The following is a 12731-nucleotide window of genomic DNA, read 5'->3' as shown; positions in this document are numbered from 1 at the left end:
GCACTGAGATGCATCTTGCTGGGTCGGTGCTTGCAAAACCACCAAACAGGAGCTGAAATGCGTGGTCCTGTGTTGAGATGCGTCGAGTTGCGTCCATGTAGCTCAGAACAGGAGCTCAGGTGACTGATCCTTGTAGACACTCTGGAGGTGATGACTCCAAACAGGAAGGCCGGCCTCAGCAGGGCAGCCTGCAGCAGCAGAAGCATCCTTGAGAATCAGAGCTGGCTTCGGGCAGCAGAGCAGACCATGCTCAGCTGGGAAAACTTCCCACAGCTGGGCAGTCCTTCTTCTGCAGACTTGGCAGGTCCAGAAGTGATCTGAAGAGTGGATCAGAGGGTCCTATTTTAATACTTGATGCACACGTTGAAGTGGGAGAAGCTTCTGGAGTTTTCCCTACAGAGGTGTCTGGAATTGCCTGCCTCCTTTCCCTGCTCCCAGTCTGTCTGGGGGCACAATAAGTTAGTGTGAAGTATTTTGTGTGTGAGCTGAGCCAGTGCCTTTCAAGTGCAAGTGCAGTAGGTGACAGCTCTACCTCCCCCATCCTGCCAGACATGCTCCATCCTGCTAACACCTAGATCCTCTATTGTGATGCTGACTGGGAGGAATACACAAAGGCCAACAGCCAACTACACATAGTCATTGGACCCAGTAGCAGGCTGCAGGCGCCAAATAGTTACGGCAAGAAAATGCCAACTTTCAAAAAATTGCATTTTCCGAATTGCAAAGTAAAATCAGTCTTACTAGTAAAGAGGATTTTTAATTACAATTCCTTAGACATCAAACATAAGTTTCCTACTTACTCCCAAAAAGCTATCACCTATTAAATGTAATATATTAACCCAGTGTTGTTGTATGAGAACGGTAGGCCTCACAGGGCTGCAAAACGAATTAAGGAGTTTTTCACTACCAAGACATCTGAAACCTAAAAGTACATGTTCAATTTTTTAAATGCAATGCACCATACTGTACGTGCTGTTGAGGGCCTACCCTAGGAGAAACTTAAATGTATCAAAAAGGAAGCTTTAGGCCTGGAAAAAGGTTTAAATTGTGAGGTCAAAATACTAGTGTAAAACTGCACCCACATGCTGCAACCAGTTCTCGGATGCTTGGTTAAAGTCAAGGGAGGACTTGGCCTGGCAGTTCTGACTGGACTGTTCCCATTGGGCGCAGGGTCAAGACTGATTTGCATATGGCTGGGTCCAAACTGGAATGGCATGGTGAGCAAAGAAAATGATGGATTTAGGCCCAGATCCCTGTACTGGGGTGAATGTATGACATTGTTCTGCATTCTGTCCATCAATTGTTCTTTTTGTATTTGTCACCCCGAGTGGGACGGGTATGCTCATACATGAGTCCTGTGCAGTCCATGCCAATGGAGTCAAGCTATCCTGGCTACTGAGGGCTGAAAGCCCGAAACCGGTCCTAGGATGCTTGTTTCCAGTCCAGGGAGGACTTGCATGGCAGTTTGGGCTGGACTGTTCCCATTGGGCGCAGGGTCAAGACTGATTTGCATATGGCTGGGTCCAAACTGGAATGGCATGGTGAGCATGTACTGGGGTGAATCTATGCCATTGTTCTGCATTCTGTCCATCAATTGTTCTTTTTTGTAATGGGAGGCCTGGAACGTTTCTTAAAGACTACTGAATTGGGTGGCACAATCAGTGCTGCTAGCCCATTAGTATCATTTAATATACAGGCCCTGTGTACCACTTTACTAGGGACATATAAGTGAATTAAATGTTCCAATTGGGTGCAGGCTAATTTTACCATGTGCAAAGGAGAGAGTAGAAACACGTTAGCACTGGTTAGCAGAGTAAAGTGCACAGAGTCCCAAAAGCCAACAAAAACAGGTTGAGAAAACAGGGGGTTTAAGGCAAATGTTTTAAGGATGACCCTGCAGAGAGGGCCAAGTCAAATAAGAACCTTAATTAATATTTAAAAAAAGAAAATATATCATACAGTCATTCAGTCTTACACAGTATATCTTGTAAATATGAGCTCCAGAGAGCTCTGTTTTTATTTAAATATGTTTTTATTGCCATTCTTCAAACACAATCACGACATACAGCAGAGGGTATTGTTACCAGTATAAGAACAACGCCTCAAGTAACTGTACTTAACATATAAATTCTAACTGTACAAGCCAAAAATAGAACTGGCCTTGCGACTTTCTTCGGAACTCGAGTCAGCTATCAGTAAGTCACAGGGATGGCCACTATAATGAGGTCACCCTGCATTGCCTCACCCCATGCCTCAGAGGCTGTGTGCTCTGGGTGGACAGTGGAGTGCTCTTGTCTATGTTATACCTCTCAACCATTTTTGTAGTAGCTTGGTGGGTGAAACTATCACTTTTGGCAGAAAGCTCACTTTATAACATTATTTTAACGATCTGTCGTGTGTTTGAATTTTCAACACAAACATTGGTTCAAGTGCATAATCATATTGAACAAGGTAGTGTTCATTATATATATGGGCTCTGCTCTGAGCTGTAACATGGTGAACAAATACCTCAATAAGTTGAATGCTCTGGCTTGGATAAAGGGTTCATCGGTAGGCACAGAGTTTGCCTCTCATCAAAGCCCACTCAGGCTCCTGTGAGTACCATTACATTTTAACAACTGTCATCGCAGAGGCTGCCCCCAAAGCTGGAAGGCCGGCACCATAACTGATGCCGAGCCCCAGAAAAAAAATGATTTTTGACGCGCTCACGTGCCCAGAAGCGAGAAAAGCATCCACGCCCCCCTCTGCTGTGATTGTCAGATACGCGACCCACTGCCAGGGGGGGCCGAGCGGGGTTCGAATCCCCAATAGGGGAACACGCCAGCTAGGCGGAAAAGACTCGGGAGGAGGATATAAGCACCGCTCCCTAGGTTAGCTCCTATCTTGGTGGAGCAGAGGAGCAGCAGCAGCGCAACACAGATTTTGTACCTGTTATTGAAGGAGTCAAGGCGAAGCCCTGTCCGAGTGTGCCACCAGGATCCACTACCGCTGCTGAGCGCAGAGAGGAGGACTTGCGAGTACATCCACCCTGCCTCCACTTTGGATCGGAGGGTGCATGCGGGTCAACAGCGGATCTCTCACAGCGCCTGATGCTGAGTGGAGCTGGCCGGGGACGTGAAGCAAGGAACTCAATCAATCATTCAGAGTACTTGTAAAGCACGCTACTTACCCGTGAGGGTCTCAAGGCGCTGAGGGAAGGGGGTGCCGCTACTGCTCGAATAGCTAGGTCTTGAGGAGTCTTCTGAAGGCGAGTAGGTCTTGGGTTTACCGTAGGTGGGTAGGGAGGGTGTTCCAGGTCTTGGCGGCGAGGTAGGAGAAGGATCTGCCGCCGGAGGTTGTTCATTGGATGCGGGGGACATCGGCGAGGGCGAGGCTGGCGGAGTGGAGCTGGCAGATGGGGGTGTGGAAGTTGAGTCTGCTGTTCAGGTAGGCTGGTCCTGCGTTGTGGAGTGCTTTGTGTGCGTGGGTGAGGAGCTTGAAGGTGATCCTCTTGTCTACAGGGAGCCAGTGTAGCTCTCTCAGGTGGGGGGTGATATGGCTGTGGCGGGGGACCTTGAGGATCAATCAGGCGGAGGCGTTTTGGATGCGTTGTAGTAGTCGTAGGTGTTTGGCTGGGATTCCTGCGTAGAGTGCGTTGCCGTAGTCCAGTCTGCTGCTGACGAGGGCCTGTGTCACCGTTCTTCTTGTTTCGGTGTTACACCACCCTCCGCATGCGGAGGGTGGTGTAGCAGGAGGAGGAGACAGCGTTGACCTGTTTAGACATGGAGAGGGAGGAGTCGAGGATGAATCCTAGGTTGCGTGCATGGTCGGTGGGTGTCGGTGCTGTTCCCAGTTTGGTCAGCCACCAGGAGTCGTCCCAGGCTGAGGGGGTGGGTCTGAGGATGAGTACCTCCATCTTGTCCGAGTTCAGCTTCAGACGGCTGTTCTGCATCAAGTTGGCGACGGCTTTCATTCCCTCATGGAGGTTGGTTTTGGCGGTGTGCAGGTCCTTGGTGAGGGAGAGGATGAGCTGGCTGTCGTCGGCGTAGGAGATGATGTTAAGGTCGAGTTGGCGGGCCACTTGTGTGAGGGGGGCCATGTAGATGTTGAACAGCGTAGGGATGATCCCTGGGGGACGCAGCAGATGATGTCGGTGGCCTTGGAACGGAAGGGCGGGAGGTGGACGCTCTGTGTTCTGCCGGAGAGGAAGGATGTGGTCCAGTCAAGGGCCTTCTCCTGGATTCCGGCTACTAGGAGGCGTGTCTTTAGAGTGCGATGGCAGACCGTGTCAAAGGCGGCTGACAGGTCCAGGAGGATGAGGGCTGATGTTTCGCCGTTGTCTAGTTGGCGCCTGATGTCGTCTGTGGCGGCGATGAGGGCTGTCTCGGTGCTGTGGTTTCGGCTGAACCCGGACTGGGATGGGTCCAAGATGTTGTTGTCTTCCAGGTGGCGGGCCAGTTGCATGTTGACGATTTTTTCGATGACCTTCGCTGGGAACGGGAGCAGGGAGATGGGCCGGACGTTCTTTAGGTCCTTGGGGTCCGCCTTGTGCTTCTTGAGGAGGGCGTTGATTTCGGCGTGTTTCCAGATTTCCGGGAATGTCGCTGTTTCAAAGGAGATGTTGATGACCTTCCGTATTTGAGGTGCGATGGCAGTGTCAGCTTTGTTGAATACGTCGTGTGGGCATGGGTCTGACGGAGATCCTGAGTGGATCGAGTTCATGACCTTGCGTGCCTCATCGTCCTTGAGGTTGGTCCAGGAGGTCAGGCAGTTGGCGCTGGTGGTGTTTACATGGGGGGTGGGGTCTGGCGTAGTCGAGGCGGCCATGGTGTTGAAGCTGTCATGAATGTCAGCGATCTTGCAGTGGAAGAAGATGGCTAGTGAGTTGCACAGTTCTTGTGAGGGCCGTATGTCGTTGGCGTTGGCGCTGGGGTATGAGAGTTCCTTTACGATGCTGAAGAGCTCTTTGCTGTTGTGTGCGTTGTTATCTAGGCAGTCTTTGAAGGAGGATCTCTTGGCTATTCTGATGAGGTGATGATGTCTGCGAGTGGCGTCATTGTGGGTTGCGTGGTTGTCCGTAGTGCGTTCGTGGAGCCATATCTTCTCCAGTTTCCAGCAGGCACGTTTGGAGGTCAGCAGCTCGTCCAACCAGGTGGCTCTCTTGCTGGCGTGGTTGTTGGAGGGCTTCTTGAGTGGGCGAGGTTGTTGGCGCAGTCGTCGATCCACTGTCTGAGGTTGCGGGCTGCGGCGTCTGGGTTGGTGGGGTCGGTGGGTGGGTTCTGGGCGAGGGTGGTGATCAGCTGGTGTTCCGGGACTTTGCTCCAGCAGCAGCAAGGCAGCTGTTGGATGCGGTGGTGCGTGGTTGGTTTGTTGAAGGCGAAATGGATGCAGCGGTGGTCGGTCCAGTGGAGTTCGGTGGTGTGGTCGAAGGCGATGTGGGTGCCTGTGGAGAAGATGGGGTCCAGTGTGTGGACAGCGGCGTGGGTGGGTGCGGTGATGAGTTGTCTGAGGCCGGGTTTGGCGAGGTTGTCAATCAGGGTGGCAGAGTTGGCATCGTTGTTGTTCTCGAGGTGGAAATTTAGGTCCCCGAGGAGGATGCAGTCCATGGAGGCTAGTGCGTGGGTGCTGGCGAGGTCGGCGATGGAGTAGTTAAATTGTGCTCGGGTCTGGGTGGTCTGTAGATGAGTGTTCCTCTGAGGGTGGTGGTGGGGTCGGTGTGGACCCGGAAGTGCAGGTGTTCGGCGGTGTTGAGTGTGTCGTCTGGGTGGGTGGCAACCTTGAGGGTGGACTTGGAGACGATGGCTACTCCTCCTCTGATTCCGTGGACGCGATCCCTGTGGGTGATCTTGTAGCCGTCCGGGATGGCTATGGCGATGTTTGGCGCCAAGGAGTCGTTCCACCAGGTCTCGGTCAGGAAGGCCACGTCTGGGGCGGAGGTGTCGAGCAGATCCCAGAGCTCGACAGCGTGTTTGCATGCAGAGCGGGTGTTGAGGAGTATGCAGCGGAGGTGGTTGGGTCTGGTCCTTGGAGGTTTGGTGGTTCTGTCGCAGGTGAAGCTGCAGGTGCAGCTGGGGAAAGGTCTGTGAGTCCGTTTTGGTGTGGCTTGGAAGCAGGTGTGGTTTCGGCCGGCGTTGAGTGCGTAGAGGGTGCTGGCGTCATAGTGGAGTCTGGTGTTGTGGCGTTCGCGGGGTCCATGGGTTCTGGAGCTGGGCGCAGTCCAGGCGCAGACGGGCATGCCTTTGGTGCACCAGCAGCACGCCCGCTGCGCTCGTCCGCTCTGCAGCCGCTGCGCGGCCTCCATAAGAGGGGGAGAGGGAGGGAGGAGCAGCTGGGAGGCAGGAGCGGGATGGCCAATGGGTATCAGGGGGGCAGGGCCACAGGGACGCAGCGGCGGGAACGAAGGAGCGGGAGACGTGCCGGCAGCAGGGAGACGGCGGCAGCAGGAGCAACGAGGCAGCTGGCGGCTGTGTGGTGGCATGGGGAGCGACCTGCCTACGGGCAGGGTTAAAGGTCCGTCCTATGCCACTGCGCAGCCCCCTTAAGAGGTGAAAAGGGAGAGAGGAGCAGCTGGGAGGCGGGAGCGGGGTGGCCAATGGGTATCAGGGAGGCGGGGCTGCGGGTACGCAGCGGCAGGAACGAAGGAGCGGGAGACAGCAGCGGCAGCAGGGAGACGTGGCAGCAGGAGGAGCGAGGCAGCTGGCGGCTGTGTCGTGGCATGGGGAGCGACCTGCCTGCGAGCAGGGTTAAAGGGAACTGGAGACTCCCGACCTGCTGAGTCAACCCCTGCCATTGCTGCTGGCCATCGGGAGGTCAGAACCGCATAAGAGAAACCCTGCTGCCTAGTATCTGTGGCGGGGAGTCGCAGGCTGATCCCAGGGGGCCGTAACAGGACTGCGCACGAGGCACTCGAGTCCGGCGTTCCCGAAGCTGGACTCACCCCTGAAATCGAGTTGTGTGATCTGCGGCAAAGACCTGGGCAGTTCCTGCGGCCATGGGCTGTGCCGGCAACGCACCCCCAGCATCTGTTACTCCAGTTGTGATCCCGCATTGCCCTGGTCCGTCTGCGAGCATAGGAGCTTCTTACAAGTGTCATAGGAGTAGATGGTGGCCGCAGGTAGCCTTTTACCACTTCCTGCCATCTAGCCTTGTCAGCTGACTCAGCGCTGGTGAATGCACAATCACAAAAGTTTTAAAGGGACAGGGCCCGCCGGCTGGCTGAAATAACTGAAATAATGGAAAACGCTCAGGGTGGGTTAGCTCTGAGCTAAGTGTGGGTTTTCAAACCAGCTGAACACGGCGCAGCAGGGGCAACAAGTTACCCTACATCTGGCAGTATTGCAACACATGGGGTGAAACAGAAGTTTTTTCGTTCTGCCCCTCTTCACACAGTACAGAGCCACTTCAAGGCATGAGGGGCACGCAGGAGTAAAGGAGCAGTGTGTTGGTGTGAAAGGACTGGCGGGGGCACCCCGCCTTAACCGAGCACCAGGCCTCCACCACCGCCAGGTGCATTCAACCCAGACAAGAATCACCCAGAAGATGGCAAGGCGAGGGGGCCAAAGTCAGCCTGAGGATCTAAGTGAATTGCTGCAGAAAATCCGGGCGGCATCTGAGGTCCATGGGAGTGAGTGGCCGCAGCCACATTTGTTGAGCAACACCACGAAAGGACCAGGCAACCAGCAAAATGAAGAAATCAACGCGTCAGCATCCAAGAGGAGAAGGAGAGTGCCAGCCAAGCTTGCAGAGGCAGCAGCAACCAAGAAAGACACCCAGAGAAAGATCCTGTCGCCTGTAACCAGCCCGGCGGCGGCAGGACTAAGCAGGACTAAGCAGTGGGACCAGGGACGCAGCACCAAGTGGTGAGCATATTAGTTCAATAGTGAAAGAATGTTTCAAAACAATGGCACCACTGTTGCTTAAGGGGTTGGGCAAGCAGGGAGTATGGGCGGCAGGAGCTCAAACAGAAGAGGAGGTTTCTGGGTTGCCTTGGCACCTATTGGACCCAGGCCAGGCGCACCAGGAATGCTTGAGGGGCCAGGGCACACATGGAGGTTCGGGGAGAGATAGGGTCCCCCATAGCGGCATGAAGTGGCGCGACCACAGCAGGCGACCCGCCCAATGCTCCCCCTGCACCAGAACCATACGCAAGGCCCTCGCCCGGTCTGGCATCCATGACCACCAGGGCCAGAGGTCTAGCAAGCCTCATACCACAAGCAGTCAAAGAAAGGACATGGAGGAAGGAGTGTATTGACATTTTTACACTGTTAGAGAAACAGTTAGATGGGATGGACCTGACTATTTGCGACAAGAAGGAAGATGATAGAGGGAGGAGCCAAGCTCGACATCGTGATGGCCGCACGGTAGCTCGGCTCCGCCGACCTCCCTGCCCAAACTCATCTATCCTGCCGCCCATCCTGCCCAAAAACGATAACATTTTATAGATGAAGGTCTGCTGATACTTACCACCCGTCCTGGTGGCTCCGGCGTTCAGTGGGTCTGCAGCGGCGTCCTCCCAGGAAGTGCGGCCTCCGTGGTGTGGAGACCGGGGCCTTGCCTTCAGCGAGTAGCCGGCGAGACGGTGGCGGTGGCGGCCTCGGCCGGAGGAGGCCGTTGTGCCAAAAAGCCGGAGGCAACTGAACGCGCCTGGGACTACCGTCCGGTGATCCAGAGGTGAGGTGCGGCAAGTTGTGTGTGGGGGACGCCGTGTTGGTGGCTCCCCCCCTTGTTGCCCTGCCCGGCCATTCCGAATTTCATCGCTCGGTGGTGGAGAGTGGCTCCAGCGGAGCGGTGGCGCCTGCGGGCCCCCCTCTTTTGGTGGCCCTCATTTCTGCATCGAGGTTGCTGTTTGGATGCTTGAGGGGGATCCCGTGGGGGCCCTGCTTGTGAGCCCACCCAAGGAGTTGGTTCCGAAAAGACGGCGCGGTAATCGCAAAATGGCGACTGATTCTGTGTGCTGTGGAACGCCCCGGGATGTCGATGCTGTACCTCTGTACTGTGTTGGGTCCAGCACTGGGGAGCGTGAACCCACGATTGGCGACGTCCTACGAGCGCTGAAGATTTTGCAAGTGACCTTGGCCCGGGATTCTTGTGTGCAAGACAATGTGGTAACCGCCATTGCTCCCGGGCCATCCCTCAGAGAGGCGGATGGGCCCGAGGTGGTCGCTGTTTGTTTCCCGCATTTTGGTGGGGGTAGCGATGTCTTGGTTCGCCTGCGGGAAGATTTGCTGGGGATCATTGACACTGATGTACATGACTGCCGTAAACAGCTTTTGCATTACCGTCGGCGGAGGAGATCTCATGGGTTGCTTCCATTGGCCGTTCAGCGGCTGCTCCACGGCCTTTTCTCTCCACTTTGTTTTATGCCCGCTACTTCAACATACATCGTGGCGATAGCTAAGAAAGGACTGGGGTGAGCCCGGTTTTTAATCCGGAGGACTGCTGTTCGGTGCACGGAGTTATGGACTGCCCCAAATTGAGATAATTTGTCGAATCCTTACTATGTATGGCTACCTGAAAAACATGCCAGTTTCGTTTTGGGCTGCACTAATTGCTTGTATGGGCAGGGGGTGGGGGCCCGTGCGCCTTGTTACATGGTATCCTTCCCCCTGGCTTTCCTTTTTCCCTTTTTATCTGTTTTCTTCCCTTTCCCTATATTATATCATTCTATATTTCGGGTTCATGTTTAGGGCGACAGGCACGCTGCTGGGAGGGGTAGGCCATAGCCTTCTGCAGGGGTGCAGGGTGGGGCGGGTGGATTGGGGTCTATTAGATAGTTACTTGTTTCTATGGCTCTTTTGTGTCCTTTTCTTGGGTCTCCATGACTGTGCGTGATTCCCGCTGGGTGATTGCCTGGGGGGGGGGAGGTTTGGGTATTCCTATATAATATGGTACTTTCAGGTTCTGCTTATCCTGACTTAGCCTCCCGCCCCTAAGAATGTTTGCTGTCTGGATTGTTGATCGCCATTATCGCCGTGGGGCGGGTGCAGTAACGTGGAGTCCCCTTTTCCTTTTTTCTAGTATTTTCGTTTTCTTTTACTCTCCGGGTTGGGCTGTATAATGATTGCAACTTTATCCGTCTCACTGATAATTTGATTTTCATGAGAGTGATGTTCTGCTTGTCTTTGGGCACATGAGGTTGCGGGTGGACACTGAATGAAGAAGAATTGCAAGGGCATCTATGGCTTGAACGCTTTGGACTATTCTGATGACAGATCTATGGATTCCCTATTATAATGTTGTTGGTTCTGTTCCCCGCCATGTGCACCAGGTTGCTTATTATACAACCGATCCTTTATTCTTTAACATAAAATTAACCTTCTGTGATCCTGTGCCGGGGGGTTACACTCAGTTAGCGTTATGGACTCGCAGCATTGTGTAGTATTGCGTAACCACTCCGTACTTTTTATTGACATTGGTGCTTTCCAGTTTGTTCTGTGGCCGGCCTCTGGGTTGTAGGCCCGTATTTGTATGCAACCATTTACACAAATAAAGGTTTTCAAGAAAAAAAAAAAAAAAGAAGGAAGATGATCGAAGGGAAGGAGCGAAAGGAAAGAAAGGAAAGAAACTTGACAACTGGCTGAATGCATTTAGAATAATGGCATGCATAATTGTAGAGAAGTTCTCAAACTGCGCAGCCAACCTATGGCTTTACAAGGCCAACAAACATAATGTGCAGAGGCAATTCAATGGCGACGCATGGCTAGAATATGATATAGGTTACCGTCTAAAAATGCAAAGGCACCCAGAGATGGAATGGAATGAGGAGGATGTATCAGGTTTCATTCATAAGATGATGGTAGCCAGGAAGGCCAAGGCATGGGCAGGGAAGAGCGAGCAGCCCTTTAGGGGTTTCTTCCACAAAGGGAGGGGGAGGATGTTCCAAAAGTCCAAACAGCTCAGCACATGAGGCAAATAAATGTACCTACGGGGCCTTGTGCAACTTTCTACATATCTGCTCCCCCTGTGGCGGGGGACACCTGGCACAAGGGTGCAGATGCAATAAGGAACACAGGGGAGACAAAAAGAGAAGAAAAAGCCTTGAGGTAACCACAGAGGGCGAGGGGGCCGAAAGGAATTCCAAATTACAGGTTAGCCAGATCCCCCATCAACACTCGCCAATTACGCAAGCTGGCCAATATATACCACAACAAGACAGACGCCGCTATACTAGCACAGGGTTTTGAGGAAGGTTTATTATCCCGTTTGCAGACCCCTCCCCCAGGCAGTGCCAATAATTTGAAATCAGCACTACAACACCCAGGGGTGGTCACTAAGAAATTGGAGAAAGAAAGGGCTTTGGGTAGAATAGAGGCCCCTCCCCTCTAGCATGAGCAACGGGTTGGTGATTTCGCCATTAGAAGTGGTTCCCAAAAAAGAGCCAGGAAAATACCGGCAAATTCACCACCTGTACTTCCCTGAGGGGTCATCGGTACATGATGGGATCAGCACAGAGGCATGCTCAGTGAGCTATGCTACGGTGGATGACGCCATCGATCTAGTCAGGTCAGCAGGCCGCGGGTCCTCATGACAAAGATGGACATTGACTCTGCCTTTCGCTTACATCCGGTCCACCCCTCGAGCTTCCACCTAGTGAGGTTTCAGTGGGGGGGAGACCTTTACTTTGATGAAGCCATGCCCATGGGTTGCTCGATATTCTGTACCTACTTTGAAATCTTCAGCATCTTCCTAGAATAGGCATTACACGTCAGGCATCCCTCAGGTGGGAAACCCCATTACCTCGATGATTTCCTCTTCACAGGCCCGGCGGCGTTGACCGAGTGCAGTGACACCCTACAGGATTTGCAAAGTTAGCAGAGGTGTTAGGGATCCCCTTGGCGGCAGAGAAAACAGTGGGCCCAGTGACAAAAACTCACATTCCTGGGATAGAGCTTGACTCAGTGGCAGGAACATCCAGGCTCCCTTCAGACAAAGTGGGGGATTTCAGGGAAGAAATCAGGGGTCCCTGTGGGCGCGAGAAGGCAAAACTGAGGGACATCCAAAGGTTAATAGGCAAACTAAATTTTGCATCCAGGGTTATCCCAGAAGGAAGGTTATTTGCTAAGCATTTAACCCAATTAACAACAGGACTTACCCACAAGCACAATCACTTCAGGCTGGGGGCAGGATTCAAGCAGGACCTTTTAATGTGGGGCACATTCCTGGCAAACTTCAACAGGATTTTGATCTAAAGAGAAGGCTGGGTCACAAGCAGACAGATAGCGCTGTTCAGGGACACTGCTCGCAGCACATTTTTTGGGGCAATCCTGGGCGGTAAATGATGCGGGCGCCAATGGTCTAGCATCTGGCGCAGGCAGGGCATAACCAGCAATATTACATTTCTTGAGCTGTTCCCCATAGTAGTAGTGCTAACAATCTGGAAACAGGAATGGCGTAACAGGAAGCTGACCCTATGGTCAGACAGTACAGGCAATTAATAGAGGATCAGCCAGGTGCCCAGACACTCTACGATTAAAGCGCCAACTGATTAAATTACAGTTGGAAGGAAACATAGACCTGACAGCATGCCACATACCAGGGGTGGAGAACTAGGTAGCAGACGCCCTGTCAAGAGCACGGATGGACAGATTCAAGGAACTGGCCCCTGGGGTGGAGCAGAACATGACCCCCTTCCCGGTACAACTGTGGGCATGGCGGGGTAGATCTATCAGAGCTGGTCACCCAAGCCAAGCCCTGAAGGCAGCCAGGTGATATAAAAAGTATGCTGGGACTGTAATGCGCATAGGGGGTATCCA

The sequence above is a fragment of the Lissotriton vulgaris genome, chromosome 11 (genome assembly GCF_964263255.1).
Source record: "Lissotriton vulgaris chromosome 11, aLisVul1.2, whole genome shotgun sequence".
In the NCBI taxonomy this organism is placed as follows: Eukaryota; Metazoa; Chordata; class Amphibia; order Caudata; family Salamandridae; genus Lissotriton; species Lissotriton vulgaris.
Note: the sequence above shows the minus strand (reverse complement) of the source record.